General features: G+C 47.0%; 1 protein-coding gene and 1 long non-coding RNA gene across 4 annotated transcripts in view; both read left to right on the forward strand.

Annotated features, from left to right (window-relative positions):
* Positions 1 to 191, forward strand: part of slc39a11 (solute carrier family 39, member 11) — a 60,520-nt gene extending 60,329 nt beyond the window's left edge. For both annotated transcript variants that reach the window (XM_083687343.1, XM_083687344.1), the window contains exon 10: positions 1 to 191. This exon is cut by the window's left edge and continues 186 nt beyond it. The gene's annotated coding sequence lies outside the window, so the exon portion shown is untranslated.
* A 5,104-nt stretch (positions 192 to 5,295) lies between these two features.
* The window catches only part of LOC310816812, a 39,181-nt gene continuing 21,205 nt past the window's right edge, over positions 5,296 to 23,271 (forward strand). The window contains exon 1 of one of the 2 annotated variants that reach the window (XR_014554664.1): positions 5,296 to 6,515. This is a non-coding gene — a long non-coding RNA (uncharacterized lncRNA). The remainder of the gene's footprint in view (positions 6,516 to 23,271) is intronic. The other variant, XR_014554665.1, reaches the window with a different exon arrangement.

Here is a 23,271-nt window from a genome sequence, read left to right on the forward strand (position 1 = left end):
AGTACTGTCATTTTTGTGTTTTATGTTATTTTATTTCTTTAAATTTTTGGTGGCATTTCACTTGTTTTGGGCTCAAATGTATGTTTTTGTTTTATTCCTGAGAACGCAAAAAATTGTTTGATATCCTGATCATAAAATGTGACGATACTTGAAGAGTGATGATTGAATAAATTATTTGGATTTGGATGGCACTGAGACAGCAGTGTATGAATAGTTAATACTTGATTTTGAATAGATCCTCATGGATTGAATCTCCTCATGTTGCTTCTCTGGGTCCGGGGGACACCATTTTGGCTCCTGCTCTGTTGACCCACTGCACAGCTGCACCACAAAGACTGTGTTTTGAAAGGCCACTTATGGCCACTGAAGGAAACAAACAGATCTGATCTACAGACGAGTCACAAATTACCAGCTGAATGTTGAGGCTTGTTTGATCTTTGAAACGGATCTGTGTTTTAATTGTAATGCAATTTCTGTACAGATAGTTTACACCCTGTTCCTTTCAGGACTTATGAAATGTGGATCTTTTTGATAATTATACATTTGAATGACCAAGATTTTGGGTCTATTGTTTTGACGTTCACATTTGTTTTATTGTGCTTTTCTTGCGGATGCATTCCCTCTTAGCCTCAGGTTGGTACTGAAGAAAGGGTGTGTGTGTGTGTGTGGGTGTGTGTGGGTGTGTGTGGGTGTGTGTGGGTGTGTGTGGGTGGGTGGGTGTGCGTGCGTGTGTGTATGCGTGCGCATTTGGACAGTCTGTACACATCCACTAATACTGCCATTTGATAGAGATAATTAAAGCTAACTTCTTCATCCTTATTTTTTTCCTCAATTATTAGCACAACTATTCTGTTTCCATCTTAAAGGGGAAGTTAAATGTCATCCATTCCTAATATGAAGTGTGTATGAGATAGTTACATCCAAGTAGTTGCATCCAAATGGAAGTGCATCACAACCTCAATGTAACCTATTTTCTTTTTGCATTTCATACATTCTGTACTATACCGTTGAAAGCCTACAGGGGGTTGAAATTCTATGCCATGGCTATGCAATGCTATGCTAGTATGGGACAGGTCTAGTTGGCCCTATAAGAACCCAACACCTAGCAGCTGGCCCCTACTTGCTATACCCTGGTTTACATCTGAAAATGTTGACTAGATATGCACCAAGATGGGCAACATTTCTGCACCACACCTTTCATAGAGCAAGGTGTGGCTGCTTCTATCATGCTTTACCTATCCAGTCCTCTCAGATCTTTACAAGTGTCTAAGAAGATTGAGGGCCTGGTAGAGCTTTTTTCTGGACAGGGTCCTTGTCTGACTAGGACAGAACTGTGTCTTCCAGGGTAAAAGATAGGGATGTGTTGATGATGTAATAAACCAAGACTGTTCCCACTACAGTACGTGTTTCTCTCTTTCTTTTCTGGGGTCAAACCTGGTTCAGGCTTGTAGAGGGGATTGTCCTAGTCTGAGGTAATCATAATTATACCATTGGATTATACCAACGGGAATTATACATAAACTACCCACCTTTCCTGATCATGCACAGTCTGTTGCTCAACCCCTCAAAAGCCTCCACCGTGTGTGTGTGTGTGTGTGTATATATGTGTGTGTGTGTGTGTATATATGTGTGTGTGTGTGTATATGTGTGTGCACACTCACACTAGTTGTTTTTCTTAGGAGCTGTGAAAGGTATAAGTGTCATAGGGAGAAGCGAGGCGCAGGTTTGCCGCTCATTGAGTCAGAATGCCCATGCAGGAAACACACCTTGTTGCCACGGTGAGGGAGGAAGGACAAAGAGGCCCATTGACAGCACCCTGTGCCAGCGTCGCCCGCGGCGGCTATGCCCTGGCTGTCAGTGGGCAGGGATTTGGCGCCAGGACAATGGCCATTGTTACTGATGTTCCGTGGCTTTACTGGGCACCAGAAAGAGGGAGAGAAGCCACAAGCATAACAAAGACACACACACACACACACACACACACACACACACACACACACACACACACACACACACACACACTTACTTACATATACACACACACTCATAGCTAAAGGATGTTGTTTGCAAAATAATTTAATGGATCAATATAAACCCAGTAGTCACCAATGACCACACACACACACACACACACACTATCTGACTGTACACTGGATGTGAGAGAAGGGCTTTCTTCTCTTGGTGTTTGTAATCAAACAGGTTCTTTGTCTCCTGGCCGTAGTCCTGAGAGAGGGGAACAGTGGAGAGCATTGACCACGGCAGGACTGGTAGTAATCTGGCCTGGAGTGTGGACAAAGAATGTAAGAAGTAGCCACTCTCTACAGACAAAGAACAGTACAGCACTGTTGTTACAGAGTAGGGTACAGTATGGGGGTACAGAGTAAAGTACAGAGTAGGGTACAGTATGGGGGTACAGAGTAAGGTACAGAGTAGGGTACAGTATGAGGGTACGGAGTAGAGTACAGTACGAGGCTACAGAGTAGGATACAGTATGAGGGTACAGAGTAGGGTACAGTATGAGGGTACAGAGTAGGGTACAGTATGAGAGTACAGAGTAGGGTACAGTATGAGAGTACAGAGTAGGGTACAGTATGAGGGTACAGTATGAGGGTACAGAGTAGGGTACAGTATGAGGGTACGGAGTAGAGTACAGTACGAGGCTACAGAGTAGGATACAGTATGAGGGTACAGAGTAGGGTACAGTATGAGAGTACAGAGTAGGGTACAGTATGAGAGTACAGAGTAGGGTACAGTATGAGGGTACAGTATGAGGGTACAGAGTAGGGTACAGTATGAGGGTACAGAGTAGGGTACAGTATGAGGGTACATAGTAGGGTACAGAGTAGGGTACAGTATGAGGGTACAGAGTAGGGTACAGTATGAGGGTACAGTATGAGGGTACAGAGTAGGGTACAGAGTAGGGTACAGAGTAGGGTACAGTATGAGGGTACAGAGTAGGCACAGTGGTCCAAAGTAGGGTCTGAGGATGTTAAGAGTGATACTGTGTGTGTTGTTGAGTGCAGTGAGCAGGAAATGAGTAGTAATCAGTATAATTTTATAATTTGTAAGATATTGTACTATATAATGAAGAAATTGAATTTAATGTAAGGTATGACTTTTTAGAGGTGGGTATAATTGGGTATGAAAGTGTTTAGCCTACAGGTAAAGGTATACAAGCTTTGGAAGGCTAGACCATTAGCCAATGACAGGTGTGTGTGTGTGTGTGTGTGTGTGTGTGTGGCGTGTCAGTGTAAGTGAGAAGGAGTCAAAAAGCGAATCGGGGGAGGAGACACTCCAGGGATTGCGTGCGGACATCAAATGTTTACCTGTAGCTGAAAGAAAGGGGGAAGGTGTAAGAGAAAAAAAGAAAGAAAAAAAATCTGTCTGTGGTTAACAAGAGTGGGCGGAGACCCAAGGCTCAAAGCAGGAGCTTCGCACGCAACTTAACAATACTACCTTTATGAGGGCTGCATCGCGGCGGCTCCCTCTCTCTCCCACACACACAAACACACACACACTTTCTCTACAGTATCTCACACACACTGCATCACTGCCAAGGCAAGAGCATTCTCTCTCTCTTTCTCTCTCTCTAATACACACTCAAACACACAAGCTCAGACAAAAAGGAGATGCAACATTTGATGGATCCTGATATCTGACTCATTGGCACAGCTAACCTGAGAAGTAAGGACCTACTCTGGCTTCACCTGTGAGATGTACTCTGCACTAGAGCTCATCAAGCATCCCCCCCAGACACTCCAACCCTAAAATGAGTCAAACCCTACATCATTTTAAATGGGCATTCATCCAACATCGCTGAAATGATGTAACATCAAGCAAATCTCATAAGAAACATTGTATTTTGTTCAATATTTTTCATCATCTGATTATCATTTGTGACTGTGACAGGTAATATCGGCAACTGCTGTCTGTGTATTAATTGACATTGTTAATGTATCAAATCAAATCAATCAGTCTTGTGTTTTGTATCAGCTTAATGGGTACTATATTGTGTGTGTGTGTGTGTGTCTGTCTGTGTCTGTCAGGGTTCGCCCTCTTGCTGTGTTGTCTGTGAGAGAGCACAATAGGACACGTTGTTGTAGAGGCAAGCCCCTGCATGTGAGACCCCTCTGAACCAAAACACTGTGACAGGTGGATTTCTCCTAGTCACGCAAATACACACAGCATGGCTGGCATACTGTAAATCCATACTGTAAATCCATACCTCCATAGTGATGAAATGCCTTCTCCTCCCCTCATCACAGTTACCCAACGTGTGTGTGTGTGTGTGTGTGTGTGTGTGTGTGTGTGTGTGTGTGTGTGTTGGTAATGGTGGGCAGAGGAAGTGATTCAGACTAAACAGCCCTAGTGGTGGGGAGGATGTGAGGAATAACATGGTAATTGATTCAAGCGTTTCCTCTCCCTAAGTGGCTGCACCCAGGAGATCTGTAAGCACTCATTTAATTTCCATAAACAATTTGGACTGACTGACTGACTATTCACCATCAGCTCAGTCTTTGTGGATGTCTCTGGTGATGCAATGACACTGGCCTGTGTGTGTGTGTTAGTGTTAGTGTGTGTGTGTGTGTGTGTGTGTGTGTGTGTGTGTGTGTGTGGAGAATGAGAGAGAGAGTGAATAAGAGATAGAAAGGGAGAGAGAGACAGAGAGAGACTGTGGGGTTGCGTGCCCTGGGTGCCCCCAGCAGTAGCACGCTGGCTGGTTGGCTGATGAATAACTATAGCGTGCTGAGAGCAGCCTCTCTTGTGTGACTCCCAGCGCTGGCTTCCCTCACAGCTACATAAGGAAACATTTGTTCTTGCGCCGCTGAATGAGCCCTTGTGTCAGTGGAGGCAGAGAAAACAGAGAGAAAAAAAAAAAGAGAGAGAGAGATGATCAAAACTCCAGGACGCATAGAAATTTGACACAAATATATGTGTTTTTCTACATATTATGTTCCACCAATTCCTTCTGATTGTGGTTCCATTTTCATCTTTCCCTCCAATTGGCCAACTTCAATGCTCTCACTCTCACCAACATGCTAAATATAGAAACCCACACAAGCAGCAGAGAAGTTCTATAGCACTATTCTACATTTCACTTAACATCACTTTCACTTTTCCCTCGGTGAGGCCACAGCAGTCTAGGCAGCAGCGGTGGTGGCTGAGGAACGCCTAAGGAATGCAACTGGCGTTACCGGAGACTGAGAGGGGGACTGACTGATCACTCCGAACAATGTCTTTGTGTTCCCCTGCCCGACCTCTCTAGTCACGCAACGCTGTGTGTGAGCACACACACACACACTTTCCGTAACCGCTCTGTCTCGCTCACACAAGAGCGCGATCAAGTACCTGCATCTCCACAGGATCGCGTGCAGTTCAGGTGCTTGGGGCGCACTGGAGCGAATCCAGGTGTGAGTTTGGGGTGGAAAACCCGGCGCGGATTATACATCTACTGGAGCCAAAACATCTGGCTTCTCAAAATTTGTCCCGTTTACGCACGTTTTCCCACACGCACCCGGTCCATTTTTGAGAAAACTCCAGTCCTCCTTTTAGAAAAGCCAAGCTTTTGCGTGCTAGTAACTTTAAAGACTCCAAAAATAACAGCATGCCTGCGGGCAGGGAGACTTCAAGGTGATGTAAGCGAACAGCGCCTTGTCGGGAGGTGATTCCGAGTTGTGGATAAACTGTCGGCTAACTTTTAGGCTGTGTAAATTTGATTCTAGACACCCTGAGAAAAACAACTATACGATGATTATATCCATGTGGCTTATTTACTCTATCAGGACAAATGTCCTCGTTATAGACTGCAATTATGCATTTTACGCACGGGGATCACTTTGTCGACAATGTTTAGTGTGGATGAGAACTCAGTATCCCATCGGCCATTGCCCTCATTCTTTTGGTTAGGAGTTCTCCGCTAAGCATGGCTCAGTTATGCGCTGGCTTACCCCGTGAGAAGCCTCTCTCTCTGGAACTACGGAGGAGCGTGAGAAACCAGTGCCCGGCTGCGCTCTCCAAACCCCCGGACCACGCTAGTGGAACAAGGGGTAACGCAAGGAAGAGACTGGTGGGAACGCATTTCATCCAATTCAGTGGATTTATACTCTTTCACGGATTTTTTTTGTATGTTGAGGAAGTTGACTGTCTAGCGGTGGCTTATATTGGAGAGCTCCTGTCCCACTCTTGGAGGTGCGTGTGCAGTGGAACGTTTTGTACGGAAGTACTCATCTTTGGATCGATTTACGTGTTTGTTTGCTGGGCTTTCACTCTTGTTGCTTCCGACTTTTGAGCATGGATACCTCATTTCGGACCGGGACACCTGCCCAGGAGTTGGTCTGTCATATGAGAACGCATGGTAGCATCACTGACAGGTTGGTGTCAACTTGCGCATTGTTGACACTGCCTTGTCGCATTACAGCAGAAGACAACTTTCTTTTTGTTTATAATGGATAGTAACATGTCACCTGGATAAGCTGTACCTGGAGACGGGACACTACAATATAATGGCCTGACAGGTAAAACATTTTCCTATGAGTTTGTCTTGAACAAATACCTTCACTGACTGTTGTAGGCTTCTAACTTAAGATCCATTGGGGATCACCATTGACATGTTATTAGGGGATAACTTGAGCTGATCAAATCTCCCATTGATGGATAATGACATCTTAAATTACGCGCGCGGATAATGAATGCATGCGTTAAAACATGATATATGTATCATGGGCTCGAACTGCATTGTATTGTCTTAATTCCACGGATCTATAAATAAGTCATTGCTTAATTATCATATAGGTCAAACCAGCAACTTTGTGTAGGTCGTTGCTATGGGTACGTGTTGATCACATGGGTTCTTGTTCGTTTAGTCTCTGCTGCACTCATGTGGTTGAGAGGTGAGGTGAGCGCAAAGGCATAGTTATGTAATTGAATACCAGTGACATTAGCTAGACAAGTACTGTGACCATGTGGGAACCCATAGTGGGATCCTTGGGATGGCCCTCCCTAACTACTAACCCTAACACAGTTGGGTGTCCCAAGCATCCCATTTAGCATTTCCCTTGGGACATTGCCTAGTCTGACTGGAGTTGATTGCGTGAGACAGCAGGCCTATACCTGGGGGGACCTAGTCCTGACTTGGCCTGCCCCTGTGGGCATGTGCAGGCTGGGGAGCCGGAGCAGCTCTCCCCCCCTGGAAAGCTTCTGTGATCGGTCAATGTGGATGATGTTCTGTGTAATGTCTTTACTAATAATCCTGTTCTGTTTTCTCTCTCAACTGAGTTAGAATTCTTCTTCTGCTAGTATTGTCTCTACAATCTGAGGCTGCTGTGGGACTGCTCACAGGCTGTACAGTATGCTATAGGTAGCCTAAGTCTCTATATGTAATGTTATATGGCGAGGTTGGTTCCTACAATAAACCACAATCATAAAATAGAGAACAGAATAGAGGACCAGAGTACTACAGTAGTACAAAGTAGATAGTATACCCTATACACAGTATACAGTATATACACAGTATTCTGTATGGCTCTGAGCAGGACATAATGGAACAGAACAGGAGTGGTGTCCAAGATTACTGTGTGAAGTGCAGGTCTCTCTCTCTCTCTCCTCTTGTCCCCTCCCGTCCAGTCTCCTCTCCTCTCCTCTCCTCTCCTCTCCTCTCCTCTCCTCTCCTCTCCTCTCCTCTCCTCTCCTCTCCTCTCCTCTCCTCTCCTCTCCTCTCCTCTCCTCTCCTCTCCTCACACCAGCAGTGAACTAAGTGGTTTATTAAGGCTCTGCTCCCACCTTGTGGTATACATGGATCACTGCACCTTGGAGTTTCCCCGGGCTCTCTCAACATAACACGCTTAGCCCAATGTTGTCAAATACTGCCATCTGCTGGTTGTGAGCTTGTACTGCAGACAAGTTGTCTACAGGATAATATCCTAACCATAATTACTACAACCACTATGAGGTGCTAATGTTCACGTCTTGCTGATGGGACAGTTTTGATTGAGTAGATCAGTGAACCTCACTCCTGCTTCTGGAGAGCTGCATTACTGCAGGCTTTTGTCCCAGTTCAGCAGTGACACACCTGATCGAGAAAACAATCAGTTGATTAGTTCAATCAGGTGTGATTACACTAGGCTGGGACAAAAACCTGGACCCACTGCGGCTCTCCAGGTCCAGGATTGAGTATCACTGGGGGTAGATGCTATGTGGGATCCAGGGGAGACTAATGGAGGTAGAAATGGGAGGATGTGTGTTTGAAACCATTCCTCATTCCATTCCATGCATTACAATGAGCCCGTCCTCCGATTTCTACCTCCACTAACCTCCCCTGGTGGGATACTAACCTAAATCCTTACCCTTACCTAAACCCTTAAATTAACTTTAACCATAACCCTAACCTAACCCTGACCTTAACCCTTAATATTAACCCTATCTCAACATTAATGGGGTGATGTCATGATTGGGACTTTTTACTGAACTGTGCAGTCATGTGAAGTAGTGCGTGTTGTAAAGGCAAAGGTTCAGGGGTAATTGAGGTGGTATGACAATCTGAATAGATCTACAGCAGGGGTGGCTGGTAGAGGTAGAAATCGGAGGACGGGATCATTGTAACGCATGGAATGGAATGAGGATATCCATTCCCTATTCCATTCCATGCTTTACAATGAGCCCATCCTCTGATTTCTACCTCCACCAGCCTCCACTGATCTACAGTATATAGGCCTACATCTATATTCTCTCCATACTGAAACATGCCTCTGCCGATTCTTCCATCTTACTTAATTTAATTCAAAGTTGTTTATTTATAACATTCAGGCAGTATGTATTGCCAAAGCAAAAATAAAAGAACGTCCTGAAAAAACCTACCTCTCTGATAATCTGGAGTAGCAGAAGCTTTGGTTCCATTTGAAATGGGGCATATGGGAGCACTGCTTGGCAGCTGTCATATTTTTGTGACCACCAGGTGGAAGCATTGCTCCATGCATAAAAGTGCTCATTAGCTAAAAGTATATCAGAGAAACTGAGAGGCAGAGGGCTGTTTCCCACAGAACAACAGCCCCAGAACCGCCTCAGTGTCTAGATTATTGATTCCAATGCGACCTGACACATATTCAGTGCTTCAAACACCAAACAAAGAGAACAGCAATAACTATGTGAACGACAGTATGGTGTTACTGCCTGCATTAAGGCAAAGCAACTTGTAGTCTCAAACTGTATTTCAATAGGTTCCTGCAACAGCAGAAGTAACATACAGGGACATTGCAGTGATTAAGACACCACTCAACGTCACTGCCAATCCTCTCCATATCAGCTGACTACTGCACTTCTACAGCCCAAGAGAGCAGGGGAGGTTGGTATCAGGTAGAAATCAGAGGGGGGGCTCATTGTAATGAATGGAATGAGGAATGGTATCAAACACACGTGTTCCATGTATTTACAATGAGCCCGTCCCCCGATGTCTACGTCCACCAGCCTCCCCTGTGAGAGAGGTAGGACTGTTGTTTACTTAAAGGTGTTTTTCCTGCAGCGTCAGTCATACCTCCCGGCTCTGACAGTTAATTAAACCATTAACAATGGCTGATTGACTATAGAGAACCAGCCCAGTGTAGTAAATCACCCAGGTGAGGACTTGACACATGTTTGTGTGGTTTCCCATAATCCATCAGTCCAAACATGTTCCCACAGTGCTCCCTGCTTGTGGGGGAATCAGTGGTTGGTACTATGCAATCGTGATATTTTACTTTCGGTAAAACAATTGTTTATTCTCTATCAGATAGTGAAGTGGTGTTATGGGTTTGCTGTTGACATCTGTTGCTCATGTGCTGAGTATTGTTCTGCTAATGGGATTGTAAGTATTTAACAGATGTCTATTAGTGAGTTTTTGTGAATCCTCTGCAGAGTTTGGCATATGATACATGTGATTCAGTGGACACATGTGCTCGATACCATTCCTCATTCCATTCCACGTGTTACAATGAGCCCGTCCTCCCATTTCTACCTCCACCAGCCTCCCCTGGTGTGGATTCTCCACAGCTCTTGGCAGCTGTGCTCTGATAGACAACCTGCACCAGGCCTCTCCTCATCCCCCCTCCTCACATCCTATCTTTCTCCACCTCTCCTCTCCTCTCCTCTCCTCTCCTCTCCTCTCCTCTCCTCTCCTCTCCTCTCCTCTTCTCTTCTCTCCCATCTTAATATCTCCTTTCTTATCTCTCTCTTGTCCTCTCCCTCTCCGTTCCCCTCTCTCCCTTCATCCTCTCGTTTCTCCCCTCCCTCCCCTCCCCTCCCCTCTCATCCCCAGGGGGTCTCTAGTCTTCTCTCTAGCCAACTAGAACGTTCCCTGGCCAGCACCCAGCAGCTGGTCCCCATTGATACACACAGGGAGTTAACCCCCTCCTCCTCCCCTCCTCCCCTCCTCCTCTCCTCCCCCACCTAACCCCCAGAATGAGAGAACAGAGAAGGGGGTGAATGCAGCAGGGATGGTTCTGATTGAGAAGTGCAAGTCATTAACCCCCTCTTCCTCCCAAAACCAAAACACACTCCAGCGCATCATGAGTGAATGAGGGAATGGTGTGCATGTGTGTGTGTGCATGCGCGCGCCCTCGCAAGCGTGCCTGTGTGTGTGTGTGTGTGTGTGTGTGTTTTGAGTCACATTCAATTGCGCGAGCGAGCTAACAAATGTTATCCAACACTCCAAAAACCTTAAGAACAAACTAACAACCCAGTCCTCATCTGCACCCACCACACACACATTCATCAGGAAGCGACACCTCCTAATTGGGATGGATGGACCTCATTATGGAATGTAAAGACAGAGAGAACAGAGAGGGGGGAAAAAAAGAACACAAAGTGCTAGAAAAACAAACGATAAAAGGAACACTCTGGGTTTTCTTTCCACTTCAGACACCAAGGCCGGGCCGCTTCTGAGTGGAGCGCTGAGTGTGTAGTTTGGCTGCTGTGAGTCCTTCGCTGTTCTCTCCCTCTCTCTCTGTTTCTCTCTCTCTCTCTCTCTCTCTGTTTCTCTCTCTCTCTCTCTCTGTTTCTCTCTCTCTCTCTGTTTCTCTCTCTCTATCTTTCTCTCTCTGTCTCTGTGTCTCTCTTTCTCTCTCTCTGTCTCTCTGTCTCTCTCTGTCTCTCTGTCTCTCTCTCTCCCTCTCTGTTCTAGTGGTGACTAAGGAGAACAGAACACTTTCCCCCCCTCTCTCTCCATCACTTGTCACAGTGTTCAACAACGGAGTGGGACCCCGGGGACCCGGGGACCCTGCTGACTGGCTGTCTCAGGGCCCCTCTAGGACATTTCGTAGCCCCTACTTGGGAGCTGTGACTCCCCCTCCTATAGCACCTCGCTAATTGTCCTCCCTAGCTTTCCTATGGATGCCCTCTTTAAGCACCAGAGTTTTAGGATGTCAATAGCAGCAATGAACTTCTTTTTAATGAGTTTGATGCTCAAAGCGGCTATACAGAATTAGACATCAAGGAGTGTGTTGTGGGATGAGCTGTACTGTAATCACTGACTGGGCCTAATCTGTCGTTGAACTGTCATTCTCATTCTCCCAGATATCATCAGATATCTGTCTCTCTCTCTGTCTCTCTCTCTGTCTTTGCGTGTGTGTGTGTGTGTGTGTGTGTGTGTGTGTGTGTGTGTGTGTGTATCCATACAAAGGGTTAACCTTGCTGGCGGGTGGCGACCTCGTTCTAGTTTGTTACATGGTACAGTCTGTATTTGGATCACGGAGAACAATACAAATCATGCCCTGACTTCAGTAAGAGCAGGGTGCCCCCCCCCCCCCCCCCCCCCCCACACACCCACACACCCCCCACCCCTCTTTTCTACCCCTCCATCCCTCCTCCTCCTCCCCCTCGCCCGTTCGCTGAATTCCTGTTGAAGCATGTGAGAGGAATTTTGGTAGTTTACTTATTTATGCACTGTCCTATCTTCTCTCTGCTTCAGTTTGTTCTTTTATACAGAAGCCAAACTATGCAGAAAGCTCATATATAAGCATTGTTGAGCTCTCTCTCTTCGAACAACATTATTGTAACCTCATCAGTCTGTGTGTGTGTGTGTGTGTGTGTGTCTGAGTGAGTGTGTGTGTGCGTACAGTGTTTAGTGGAGCTGGATGCTGTGAGAGGCTTTTTGGAACAGTTAAAGTATGTGATAGACGCACGCCTGTGTCTGTACCAAAGTCCAACATTCCTTTACACTCTCCTGCAGTTTATGGCTTTGGGGCAGAATGTTAAAATAATCGACATTGCATTTGTACACTGCTGTATTTCTTAGCACTGTTAAACCACTGTAAGACCTAAGATCTGTGCCAGTGAAATGTTCTGCAGACCTTTCTGCTGCATGTGACCTGTGCGTGCGTGCGTGCGTGCGTGCGTGCGTGCGTGCGTGCGTGCGTTGGGTAAGTAGTGGGGACACGGCCTCGCGCTTTGGACACTTGGTCATGGGAGGAGGATTTGTGTTTTTGACCCCCACCTTTTTACACACACACACACACACACACACACACTCACACACACACACACACACACACACACACTCCCTCCCTCCCTCAGCACCTTTAGTAAATCACAGATTACCACCAGAGAGAGTGTAAGCCTATGGCATAAGTAGCTAATGTGTCACAGAGGGCCTAATCCAGCCTGGGCTTGTTTCCGGCGTTGATGGACTTGGAGCGGGATAAGTCAAAGCCTTAAGTGCTGTAAGTGTGATTGTCCTCTTCAGCCTTATGCAGTGCTGGTTAACCCTCTCTTGTCTACACAGAAAGCACACCTACTGTGTATATACAGAAGCTATGGTGGGAGTTTTTGTGGGGGGGGGGGGGGGGGGGGGGTGTCAGGTCATCCTTTCTTTCATTCTATCTGTTGTGATGTCAGAGCGATGTTCATTCATTATGCTGCTCATACTAACATCACACTCTGTTGTTGCTTTCCATCACATTCCTTCCTTATTCCGTCCACATGCCACAGAACACCAATCCATTCACCGGATTTAGAAACCTATCCATCCACATAAGCTCCTACATTCTATAGTAATCCGGCCTGCCTGTGGAAGTACTGCCTAGTGGATATGGCCAGTCATGGAGGGCTGGGTTACCATAGCAGTATGTTGGCCTAGTTTGGCCCAGGGTTGGTCTGAATGAGAGAGAGAGGCATGGTGATTGGTCTGAATGAGAGAGAGAGGCATGGTGATTGGTCTGAATGAGAGAGAGAGAGGCATCATGATTGGTCAGCACTGGCTCTGCTGTTGGGTCACAAATTACTCACCATGCCTGGTCTGCACTAATGATCCCCGTGGAATGGCTGCAATAGGCCAAGAGAGGAGAGGGAAAGAGAGGGAATAGGAAAAAAGAGGGGAGAAGAGAGGAGAGGGAAGAGGGGATGTACAGGAGAGGAGAGACAGAGGAGGGAGAGAAAAGGAGGAGAGGGGGTAGGACATGTAAGCTAAAGGCTGCATGAGGTCATCACATTGGAATGGCCTGCACCTGCTCTGACCAAGTATTGAACTGAAAACATGGACCACTGTAGTCTTACAAATTACCCTACCACACACTGAGGGGACCCCTTGTCCATGTCCCTATCACCTTTGTGTTGTATGAAAAATACGGAACAATTCCATCATTGATGGTGTGTGTGTGTGTGTGTGTGTGTGTGTGTGTGTGTGTGTGTGTGTGTGTGTGTGTGTGTGTGTGTGTGTGTGTGTGTGTGTGTGTGTGTGTGTGTGTGTGTGTGTGTGTGTGTGTGTGTGTGCGGGTAGGGAAAGGCATGCTTATATAAACAGACAGTGTTGTTACCTGCCTGTGCAGATCTGTCTGTCAGAGTGGTTTTGGATCATAGCTTCATCTCCAAACCTCAGCCGGAGTTCCCCTGAAACACAAGCTTTCTGACTGAACACTACCAAATGTCATTAGAGACCACGTAATGGCACCTGTGTTTGGTGTGTGTGTGTGTGTGTGTGTGTGTGTGTGAGAGAGAGAGAGAGAGTTTGATATGTGTTAATGAAAGCTGTAATGAAAACCTCTAAATCAAAGCGAAGTACACCGGTGCAATAATCTATCAATTTCAATTAATTAGATTGAATATATTTGATAATGTAAATGTGTGTGTGTGTGTATTGTATGTGTTTGTTAAGCATGGATCGGGCTTCACTTGTGTGTTGGATGATTGAGAGAGTGGTGTCATGGAATGTTCCCACCCCTCTAAGTGGAGATAAATTGCTGTTTATGTTTCCGCGTTGTCTGACAGAAATAATGTTCCTCTGTTTATGTTTTGGGCCAGAGGCTCCCCTTTAGAAAGCGGCATGCATGTCAAGACAGAGAGAGAGAACTGAGGTGTGTGTGTGTGTGTGTGTGTGTGTGTGTGTGTGTGTGTGTGTGTGTGTGTGTGTGTGTGTGTGTGTGTGTGTGTGTGTGTGTGTGTGTGTGTGTGTGTGTGTGTGTGTGTGTGTGTTTCTCTCTGCTCACATGGCCTCTTAGAGGTTCATCAAGACCAATGATACAGTACAAAGTAGTAGCCTAGATTTTGGTAACACCACTAAATCTACAACGTAAGGCGCTTTGTTTACTTAAGCTATATAGATCCTGCTATGTCTGTTCAGAAGGCCTCCTCTAAGACCCTATGACTGCTCCTGACTCCTGGAGGCTCATTTCCTCCTCCGTGGTGTGATGTAGCTGGTGAGTGAGGAGCTGCAGGGGTGCTCTTTAATCTGAGCTCTGTCCTGGGGTGTAGCTCCGCTCCCCGCTGCTCTGGGGGGACCCCCATGTCCGGCCCTCGCTGCCCCCTCAAGCCCTCTCTACTCTCCTTTCCTACACTACCCCCCCCCCCCGCCCACCACCCCCCCCCACCCCATCCAAGTCTGTGGTCTCTTTACAGAGCTGGAGAGGAAATGGGCCAAAGTGGGACAGTTGTCCTGCATCTCTGAGAGGATACACCCATGCAGACACACACACACACACACACACACACACACACACACACACACACACACACGTACGCACACACACACGCACACACACACGCACGCACACACACACACAAAACCCATTACACCCCTGAGGTTCCCAGATGTGTTTGATAAGGACACCTCCAGGAATTGATCTTGCAAAACAACAACAACAACAACAACACTTCGTGTAAGCTCTGAGTGTGTTTTTATTGTTATTATTAATTGCTGTGTTTGATGAATTGAATATCTGCCTGCGGTCAGCGTGACTCCCCACTGTGTTGTTACACACTTAATTGTGAAAAATATGGCATTCATTTGTTGGTTTTTCCTCTCCACTTTGAGATAATTGAAACCATATATCTGCAATCAATAATCACTGATAAATAAGCAGGACAAGCTCAAGCAAACAGGCGAAATTAGACTCATGGACGTGAATTGATGGCGATCATAACAGACAGCATTGCACACAGGTGGTTCATGACACATTACACATGACTCACAGGACGAGTACCAGTAAGTGTTGGTCAGTGTGCTGTAAGTCCTCAGTGGTAACAACACAGCAGTGGAGGCTGGTGGAGGTAGAAATCGGAGGACGGGGCTCATTGTAATGCCTGGAACCGAATGAGGAATGGTATCAAACACTCATTCCGTTCCATGCATTACAATGAGCCCCATCCTCTGATGTCTACCTCCACCAGCCTCCACTAGTCTCCACCAGCCTCCACCAGCCTCCACCAGCCTCCACCAGCCTCCACTAGTCTCCACCAGCCTCCACCAGCCTCCACTAGTCTCCACCAGCCTCCACCAGCCTCCACAGCAACAAAGATCTAGTAGGAGACAGAGATGTGAAGACGGCCATCGATACCACACCATGGGGGTCTCTGCTCCCCGGCCAAAGAAGCTACTCTGTGATCACTGCCCTGTTTGCCTTGGAGGGACTCGAAAGGCTTTCCCCTGACAAACAGCTTTAGATCTATTTCTTCTATTTCTGTGATAGGGGCAGATGTGAAGAAAGAAGCCCTTCATCCTGTTAGCATCCCGGAATGGAATCGGAAATGCATATCCTCTCAGAGGCTCCTTTTGATCCTGTCCGCTTGCAATAGGACATGGTTGTCATGTCAATGGTGTTCGTTATTCATGAGCTTTTTTATTTCGAATGGCACTGATGAAATCTTTCTCTCTGATGATAATCTCTGTACTCAATGTAGGATATTGCCTTCATATTTATTTTTAGAGCGAAACCTTTAGTCAGAGAGGTGGTGGTGGGGGGGGCGGTCATTGTGTAATGTGCCACTGCAGCCAAACTAGTTTAAAAATAGCATCATAATATCTACTGGTGTTACACAACTGGTTTCGTAAGGGGGGACTTTGGCGTCATTACAATACAGTCTGTGTGTGTGTGTGTGTGTGTGTGTGTGTGTGTGTGTGTTTCCCAATGACAATCTGACCTGTGACTCAGCTCTTTAGTACTGCCACATGCAGGCAGGGATTCTGGAACCTGCTTCAGTGTTTGACGTCAGGAGAGGGGGAATGAAAGAGAGGGCGATTGAGAGAAAGGAGAGAAGGGAAAGGGGGCCTGGGAGTCTGTGACACACCTTTCCCACAGCGTGTGCCAAACAGAGAGTGGAAAGAGATCCATAAGACACACACACACACACACACACACACACACACACACACACACACACACACACACACACTCACACGCACACACACGCGCACACACACACACACACACACACACACACGCACGCACACACTCATGCAGATACTCAAGACACATAGAGACAGTACATAGTCAAACACACACAGTCTTTGACTCATCTCTCACAAATACGCAAATAGGGAGGTCTGTATAAAACGAGCATTCTAAGATGTCAGAGATTGGATGATTAAAGTAGCGCAGATCACCTTTCTCTGATCGCTCTGTGGAAGCAGCTTCATGTACAACAGCTCAAGGGACAGCCATTGGGTGGTGATGCAGCATAGCATCAGAATACAACATCTCTTATCCTGACTCTAGATGGATGACTGCAGGCTGTCTCCGATCAAATCTCATATCCATCCCTGTACAAACAGACATGGGACTCATACCTACCTGGCCCATTTAGCAGATGGAATTCTAATGTATCTCAACATGGGGGAGCCAGCAAGTGCTGTCTTGTCTTATAGACATATGGGGGAGAAAGAGAGGGAGAGAGAGAGAGGGAGAGAGAGAGAGAGACACACACACACACACACACAAACACAGAAAGGTAGAACGAGAGAGACACACACACACACACACACACACACACAGAGACACACAGACACAGAAAGGTAGAATGAGAGATAAAGAGAGAAGAGAATGGTTGGCCTTCATCACATTCAACATGGCCCTGTGCTGTGGAGCTCCTGTACTGTGAGCTGTAGCTAGTGCAGGTTAGGCAGGGCAGGGCAGGGCAGGGTGCCAGGTGGAGGTATGGCCTGGCCAGTCAGATCAGTTAGAGCAGGTAGAGAACAAAGGCAGAGGGAGGAACAGGCCATGATTTATTACACATGCTGGACTAGTGGGGTGTTTGTGGAGGGATTACCGATCTGAGGAGGAGGTTGCGCTCCGCTTGGTTTCTGGGTGGCTTCTGTGATCGGGTTAGAGAGCAAACACTGTGTGTGTGTGTGTGTGTGTGTGTGTGTGTGTGTGTGTGTGTGTGTGTGTGTGTGTGTGTGTGTGTGTGTGTGTGTGTGTGTGTGTGTGTGTGTGTGTGTGTGTGTGTGTGTGTGTGATCCTGGCTCGTTTTCTCCCATATGTATTGCCTGTACAACATCAAGTGAGCACAAGCTTGTTAAAGTAAATTAAGCACAGAGAGAGAGAGAGAGAGACACAGACAGACAGACAGACAGACGCGATAGTAGGAAGGACTAAGCATCCGTAACTCTATATTGCCTGGCATGAGTTACAGGCTTAGCTACACATATTCTACCTCTGCTTCTATCAGTCTATGTACAAGTCAGGTTCTGTATTTTCAGCTGAAACAGAGGGAGCTGGCACCTAATGATGATGTCACCCTGTATCTGCCTGGCAGCATGGTTAAGTTACTGTTACTGATAAACCTTCAGGAAACAGTAGGATATTGTTACCTTATGGAACACCTCTCTAAAGCCTCAGGACAGACGCTTGTATAGAGAGCATACTCTTCAATCTGAAATGCAAACTGCAGCCAAAAACAATACAGGATGCACAACAATATAGGATTACCTCAGGGCAAGGCAATAAAACATAAACAAATATACAGCAGGAGACAGATGCCCCTTTTCTGAGTACCTAGTCAGGAGCACTACATGAAAGTAGCTAGTGGATAGGGGTTATGGGATAGGAGTTAGGGGTGAAAGTAAGGGTAAGATTAGAAGTCTAGTGGAGGTAGATATAGGAGGACTCCCCTGCTTTCAATCTTCCCTTTCTCTCACCCCTAACCCCTATCCCATAGCCCCCATCACCTGGTAGATGGGTAGGGTAGGGGAGGGTAGGGTAGGGTAGGAGTTGTTGGTAGGAGGGTGGCGCTGCTACTGATGACCTGGCTGTACAGGAACAGAGAGCTCTTTCATAGAGGGAACCATATACCAGCAGCTCCTGTTTCCCTCTCACCACCACCCCCTTTGATACCCGCTCTAAGATATCACATAGACTTCCCTCTCTCTCAGGATAAAAGAATCTACGTGTCCTTTCTTCTCCTCTCTCTCTCTCGCTCTCTCTCTCTCTCTCTCTCTCTCTCTCTCTCTTTCTTCTCTTGGAGCGTGGGTGCTTGTTCCCTGACAGGGCAAATGAAAGAGCAGCGACAACAACAGCAGTCGTGGCGACAGGCCAGACGACCTGATTGGTCCGAGATTAAAAACCGCACAGGAAGTTTCTCTGTTTTGCCGTGACCTGATTGGGGGTGGGGAGTGAAGACAACTACTCTTTTGTGTGGATCTCTCTTGAAGTTTTCCACCTAACCAGTTCCCATAAGTTACGATGGTGTGTCATGTTGTCAAGATGTGGTTTTGCTATAGAAGTGATTTATTTACCTGGTAGTATAACTATGTGTGTCTGCAATGCCATCTTTCCATTTAAACCCTCTTCCTGACTCTTATTCCTACGGTTCGGTCTGGTTGGGAAAGGTCATGTTTCATAATGAACAGACAGTCCAAGATTTCAGCTGTAGGTGTTCTATCTGGAACTAGTTTGTTCATTTAACTTAGCAGAGAAGCCACACTCTGTTATATGAACATATGTGAACATGCCCTCAGTGTGGGAATAGAGGAGTTCTAGATGCAGCCTTGGCATGGGCGAGATGGGCGTCCCCCCTGTAGGTTCTGGCCTGCCGTCTGAGGCCGGTCTGGGCTTGTGGGCCCCGCACAGAGGTGTCTACGTGACGACGGCTCTGATTGGCTATTGCAGGTGATGGCATGATAGTGTGTGTGTGCCTGCAGGCATGGACTAGTCACACACACACACACCCCCACACACACACACACACACAAATGCAAATGCCCATGCATACAGTGTACACACAAACACACACACACACACACACCTACAACACACACACACACAAACACACACACCTACAACACACATGCACCTACAATATACACCTATGCAACATCTCCACACTATCCGACATACATTCTAACACACTCACACGTTCGCTCAGCAGAAGACTACCTTACCCACACACTTAGACCGGGCCCCAATGGTGGAGACTACACCACAGTAACACTGGAGTCCTCTCTCCATGTCAGAACAGCCAAATGAAGCCTTCGTCATGAGTCTTTAAACCAGACTGACCCTCTAAACTGAAAGTATTAAAACGCCTCCCCACAGGTAGTTGTCAGGACAATCCTCATCCCTCGACGGCTATGCATCCCCCAGGCTACTTCAACAATCCCCCCAGCAGTTACAGTAGACTCTATTGTTACTGCAGACTTCAAACAGACGCTTTGGCAGTGGGAGTGGTGCACTGAGCAGCAGGCCTTAAAGCACAGGAGGGTAAGGAGCGTCGGGGGGTGGTGACCTAAGGGGATTTTAGACAACCCCCCTCAGGGTCAAGCGTCCATCCCGACCCCTCTCAGACAGACGCGCCTCATGTGCCCCCATAATACCTTACCCACAATGCATCTGCAGCACGCCGCTCAATGTCAGACACTAAATCTGGAGGCCGTCTCTTATCTCAACGGTGATGTTGGTGTGCTGTTGGTAATCTCTGTGAGAGAGTGCTATAGTTTAAAGCCTCCAGGACATGTATTGTTAGAACATAGATGTGTTTGATCTTGTTGGATGAGAAATGGCTTTATGGTATGGCGGCTAGCTGAATTCTGAAGTGTTGATGTATTTTTCTGATAGATTCTCAATGTTTCCCCATCTCACGTAACCCCGTGGGTGTCATAGGGATGTTGTCACGACGACGGTTCATCCGGTGAATCTATGCAGCGGATGAGTATCCGCCGACAACCGGGCAAACCGTAGAGCTCACGGGAGTCTTCTACCCAGCAGGACCAATATCAATGAGAGAGCAACACACACACACACGCACACACACACACACACACACACACACACACACACACACACACACACACACTCCTGCTCCCTGCTCTGTTTACACAAGCCTAACACTGTGAGAGATCTGAGGGCTACAGGCTGTGGTACCAGTGCCTAAGCCATGAAGTCATGTTATGAAGATTACGGCCCCCATACTTCAGGCTATGCTAGCACTGTTTTTATTTTCACTTTTGTGTGGTGATAATGGCGAGGAGGAGGGAAAGGCCACAGGGAACCCCAGTGCAACGTGGGAAATCTTGCAGCCCAGCTACATTTCACGGTGGTGTGGCGCCCGGCCGGCGCTCTACCAGACGCCGTTTAAGCGTCTTCGTGTCAGCTTATCATTCTGGACCGTTGCATTGCTGTGTTTTCACTAATGGTCTCCTCTGGAACTGCCTGATAAATATCTAAATATATATGGCACAATTATTTGATAGTGGTTAAATGTTTCCATTAAGTGGTTCCATTAATTGTGCTGGCTGTGTGATGTGCTTTGCATTACATGTGATACTGCCAAAGTTCTCTACGTCATAAGCATTAAAATATATGATGGGAATGGATCGTAAAGAGACTCTTGACTCTGCGAGAGAGGAGGTGAGATGGAGTAGAGGCCGGGAGGGAGAGGTGAAGGCCCCAACGGGGGGGAGTCGAGGACAGGGAAGGCTGGTGGAGGTAGAAATAGAGGACAGGCTCTCAGTAGAAAGAGGACAGGCTCATTGTAACCATTCCTTATTCCATTCCATGCACTGCAATGAGCCCGTCCTCCGATTTCTACCTCCAGTCTCTCCACTAGCCTCCCCTGGTCGAGGAGTATGAAAGGGTAAGGGAGTAGCAGAGGATGAAGAGGTGATGTCCCCTGTTTCCCCTGCCCTCCTGTCCCGCACACAGGCAGGGAGAGGCTACGTAGCTAGATGCTAGGATAGCTCTGGCATAAAGGGACATTGTGAGGGAGATGCTAGAGAAGGAACGTTTGTTAAAGAGCTTGATGTGAGTCTTTATCATCACCATCCCCCTGGAGTGGGCACGGGCACAGATAACCACCCTTCTCCATGGGAACCGGCCCCTTCTGATGACATCACCATCCCCAGAGGAATGTCTGCTGCCAAGGGTATCCGACTCTGAGAAGACGTTGTGTGTCCCTGTGCTGTGGCCTCACATTCAACATGTTTCTAGGACGTAGAAACGTGTTCTACCAAACGTTTGCCTCTCTCTCCATTCGACTCTTCTGTCTCTCTTTTCCATGTTCTCATCTCCTCTCTTTTCTTTCTTATCTCCTCTTTCTTCTCTCTCTTTTTCCTCATCTGTTCCAGTCTTTTCTCTTTCTTTTTGTTCCTCCTCTTTTCTCCGTCATCAGATCAGCATGTTAAAATGTCCCTCCTTTTGTTTCTCAATTTTTTAATCTACTGCAAGCTTGTTATGCTCTCTGGCCTCTGTGGTCTCTGAAAATGTGCTTATGGCAGAAACCTATAGCATGACATATTTATCTGTCATATTTATTTTGCATTAACCTCCCATCAGACAGAGCATTTTAAATATTGCATATTTATCTTAGCCGTAGCCTCGCGCGCTAGCTAAACAAACATGCCACTGTGGTCGGGGGAGAATTTGGTTGGGTATGTTTGATATGCTATAGCTTGTTTATTTGAGCTGAGAGCGCACTGGTGGAATGAGCCTCTGGCAAATGACTCATCATATTTCTGACCAGAGAGAGCCGCCATTTTATGACTGATAGTGCGTTGACCCACAGCTGCAAGGGGCTGGAATACTAACATACAATTACTGGCCCATTTACTGTGAGCTTGAGTTGATAAACGACAACTTTAAGGCAGATGAAGAATTATGGACGTTTGCGTTGCCGCGGTAACTGGTTAAACTGAGCAGCGTGTGTAAACAGTGCGGTCAGTGTTTTAGATATGAGTAGAGAGAGGATCCCACGGTGTGTGCGTGTGTGTGTGTGTGTGTGTGGGGTGTGTGTACTTACATTATGTGTGTGTAGGGAGTGTGTACTTACAGTATGTGTGTGTGGGGGGGGGTGACTGATCTTCCCTACCGATGGACACTCCTATCTGATAATGTGGGTGAAGGAGCTTAACCTCAACGATCCCACATTGCCAAACCTCCCTGGAATCTCATTTATCCAGATGACGCTATGGCAACCACATTCACTCTCATGCATTCTCTTGCATTTGTCTCATCTATGGAGTAATATGTGTGTGTTTTCTCACCCGTTGGCTACATAAACAGTGTTGTTGGATACACACAGGCTGGAACTCACTGGATGCCCTGCGTCCTCGTTTGAGCTCTCCCTCCCCTTCCAAATAAACACAGTAGTTATCACACTACAGGGACTCTGTATACATATGTATACACACACACACCTACCCCCTTGGAGATCACATAAACACTCACACATACACCCCTCCTGGCACAGGCATGGAGGTACACATACACACACACTCACACACGCACGCACGCACGCACACACGCAAACACACACCCCACTCTCTCCCTTCCTGTCCTAACTCTGATGTGTGAGTAAGTAAAGGGGTGTGTGCTGGTGAGAGACTGACAGCTCGTTGGCAGCTGACGGGTCTTAGAGGAATCCGAGGGGCGAGCTTAGCATGCCTGTGGCCTCAGGCTCTCCAAGCGGGGCGCAGAAAGACAAAAACAGCAATAAAAGAATGGAGACGTACAGAAGAGGTCATTCCGGAGTGTGACGCTCGTGGCAGCTAAGAATAGAGCTGGGGGGAGCGACCACAGACGTGCATTCTCTCTCTCCGCTCTG

Source organism: Argentina silus (genome assembly GCF_951799395.1).
Source record: "Argentina silus genome assembly, chromosome: 16".
NCBI classification, from domain to species: domain Eukaryota; kingdom Metazoa; phylum Chordata; class Actinopteri; order Argentiniformes; family Argentinidae; genus Argentina; species Argentina silus.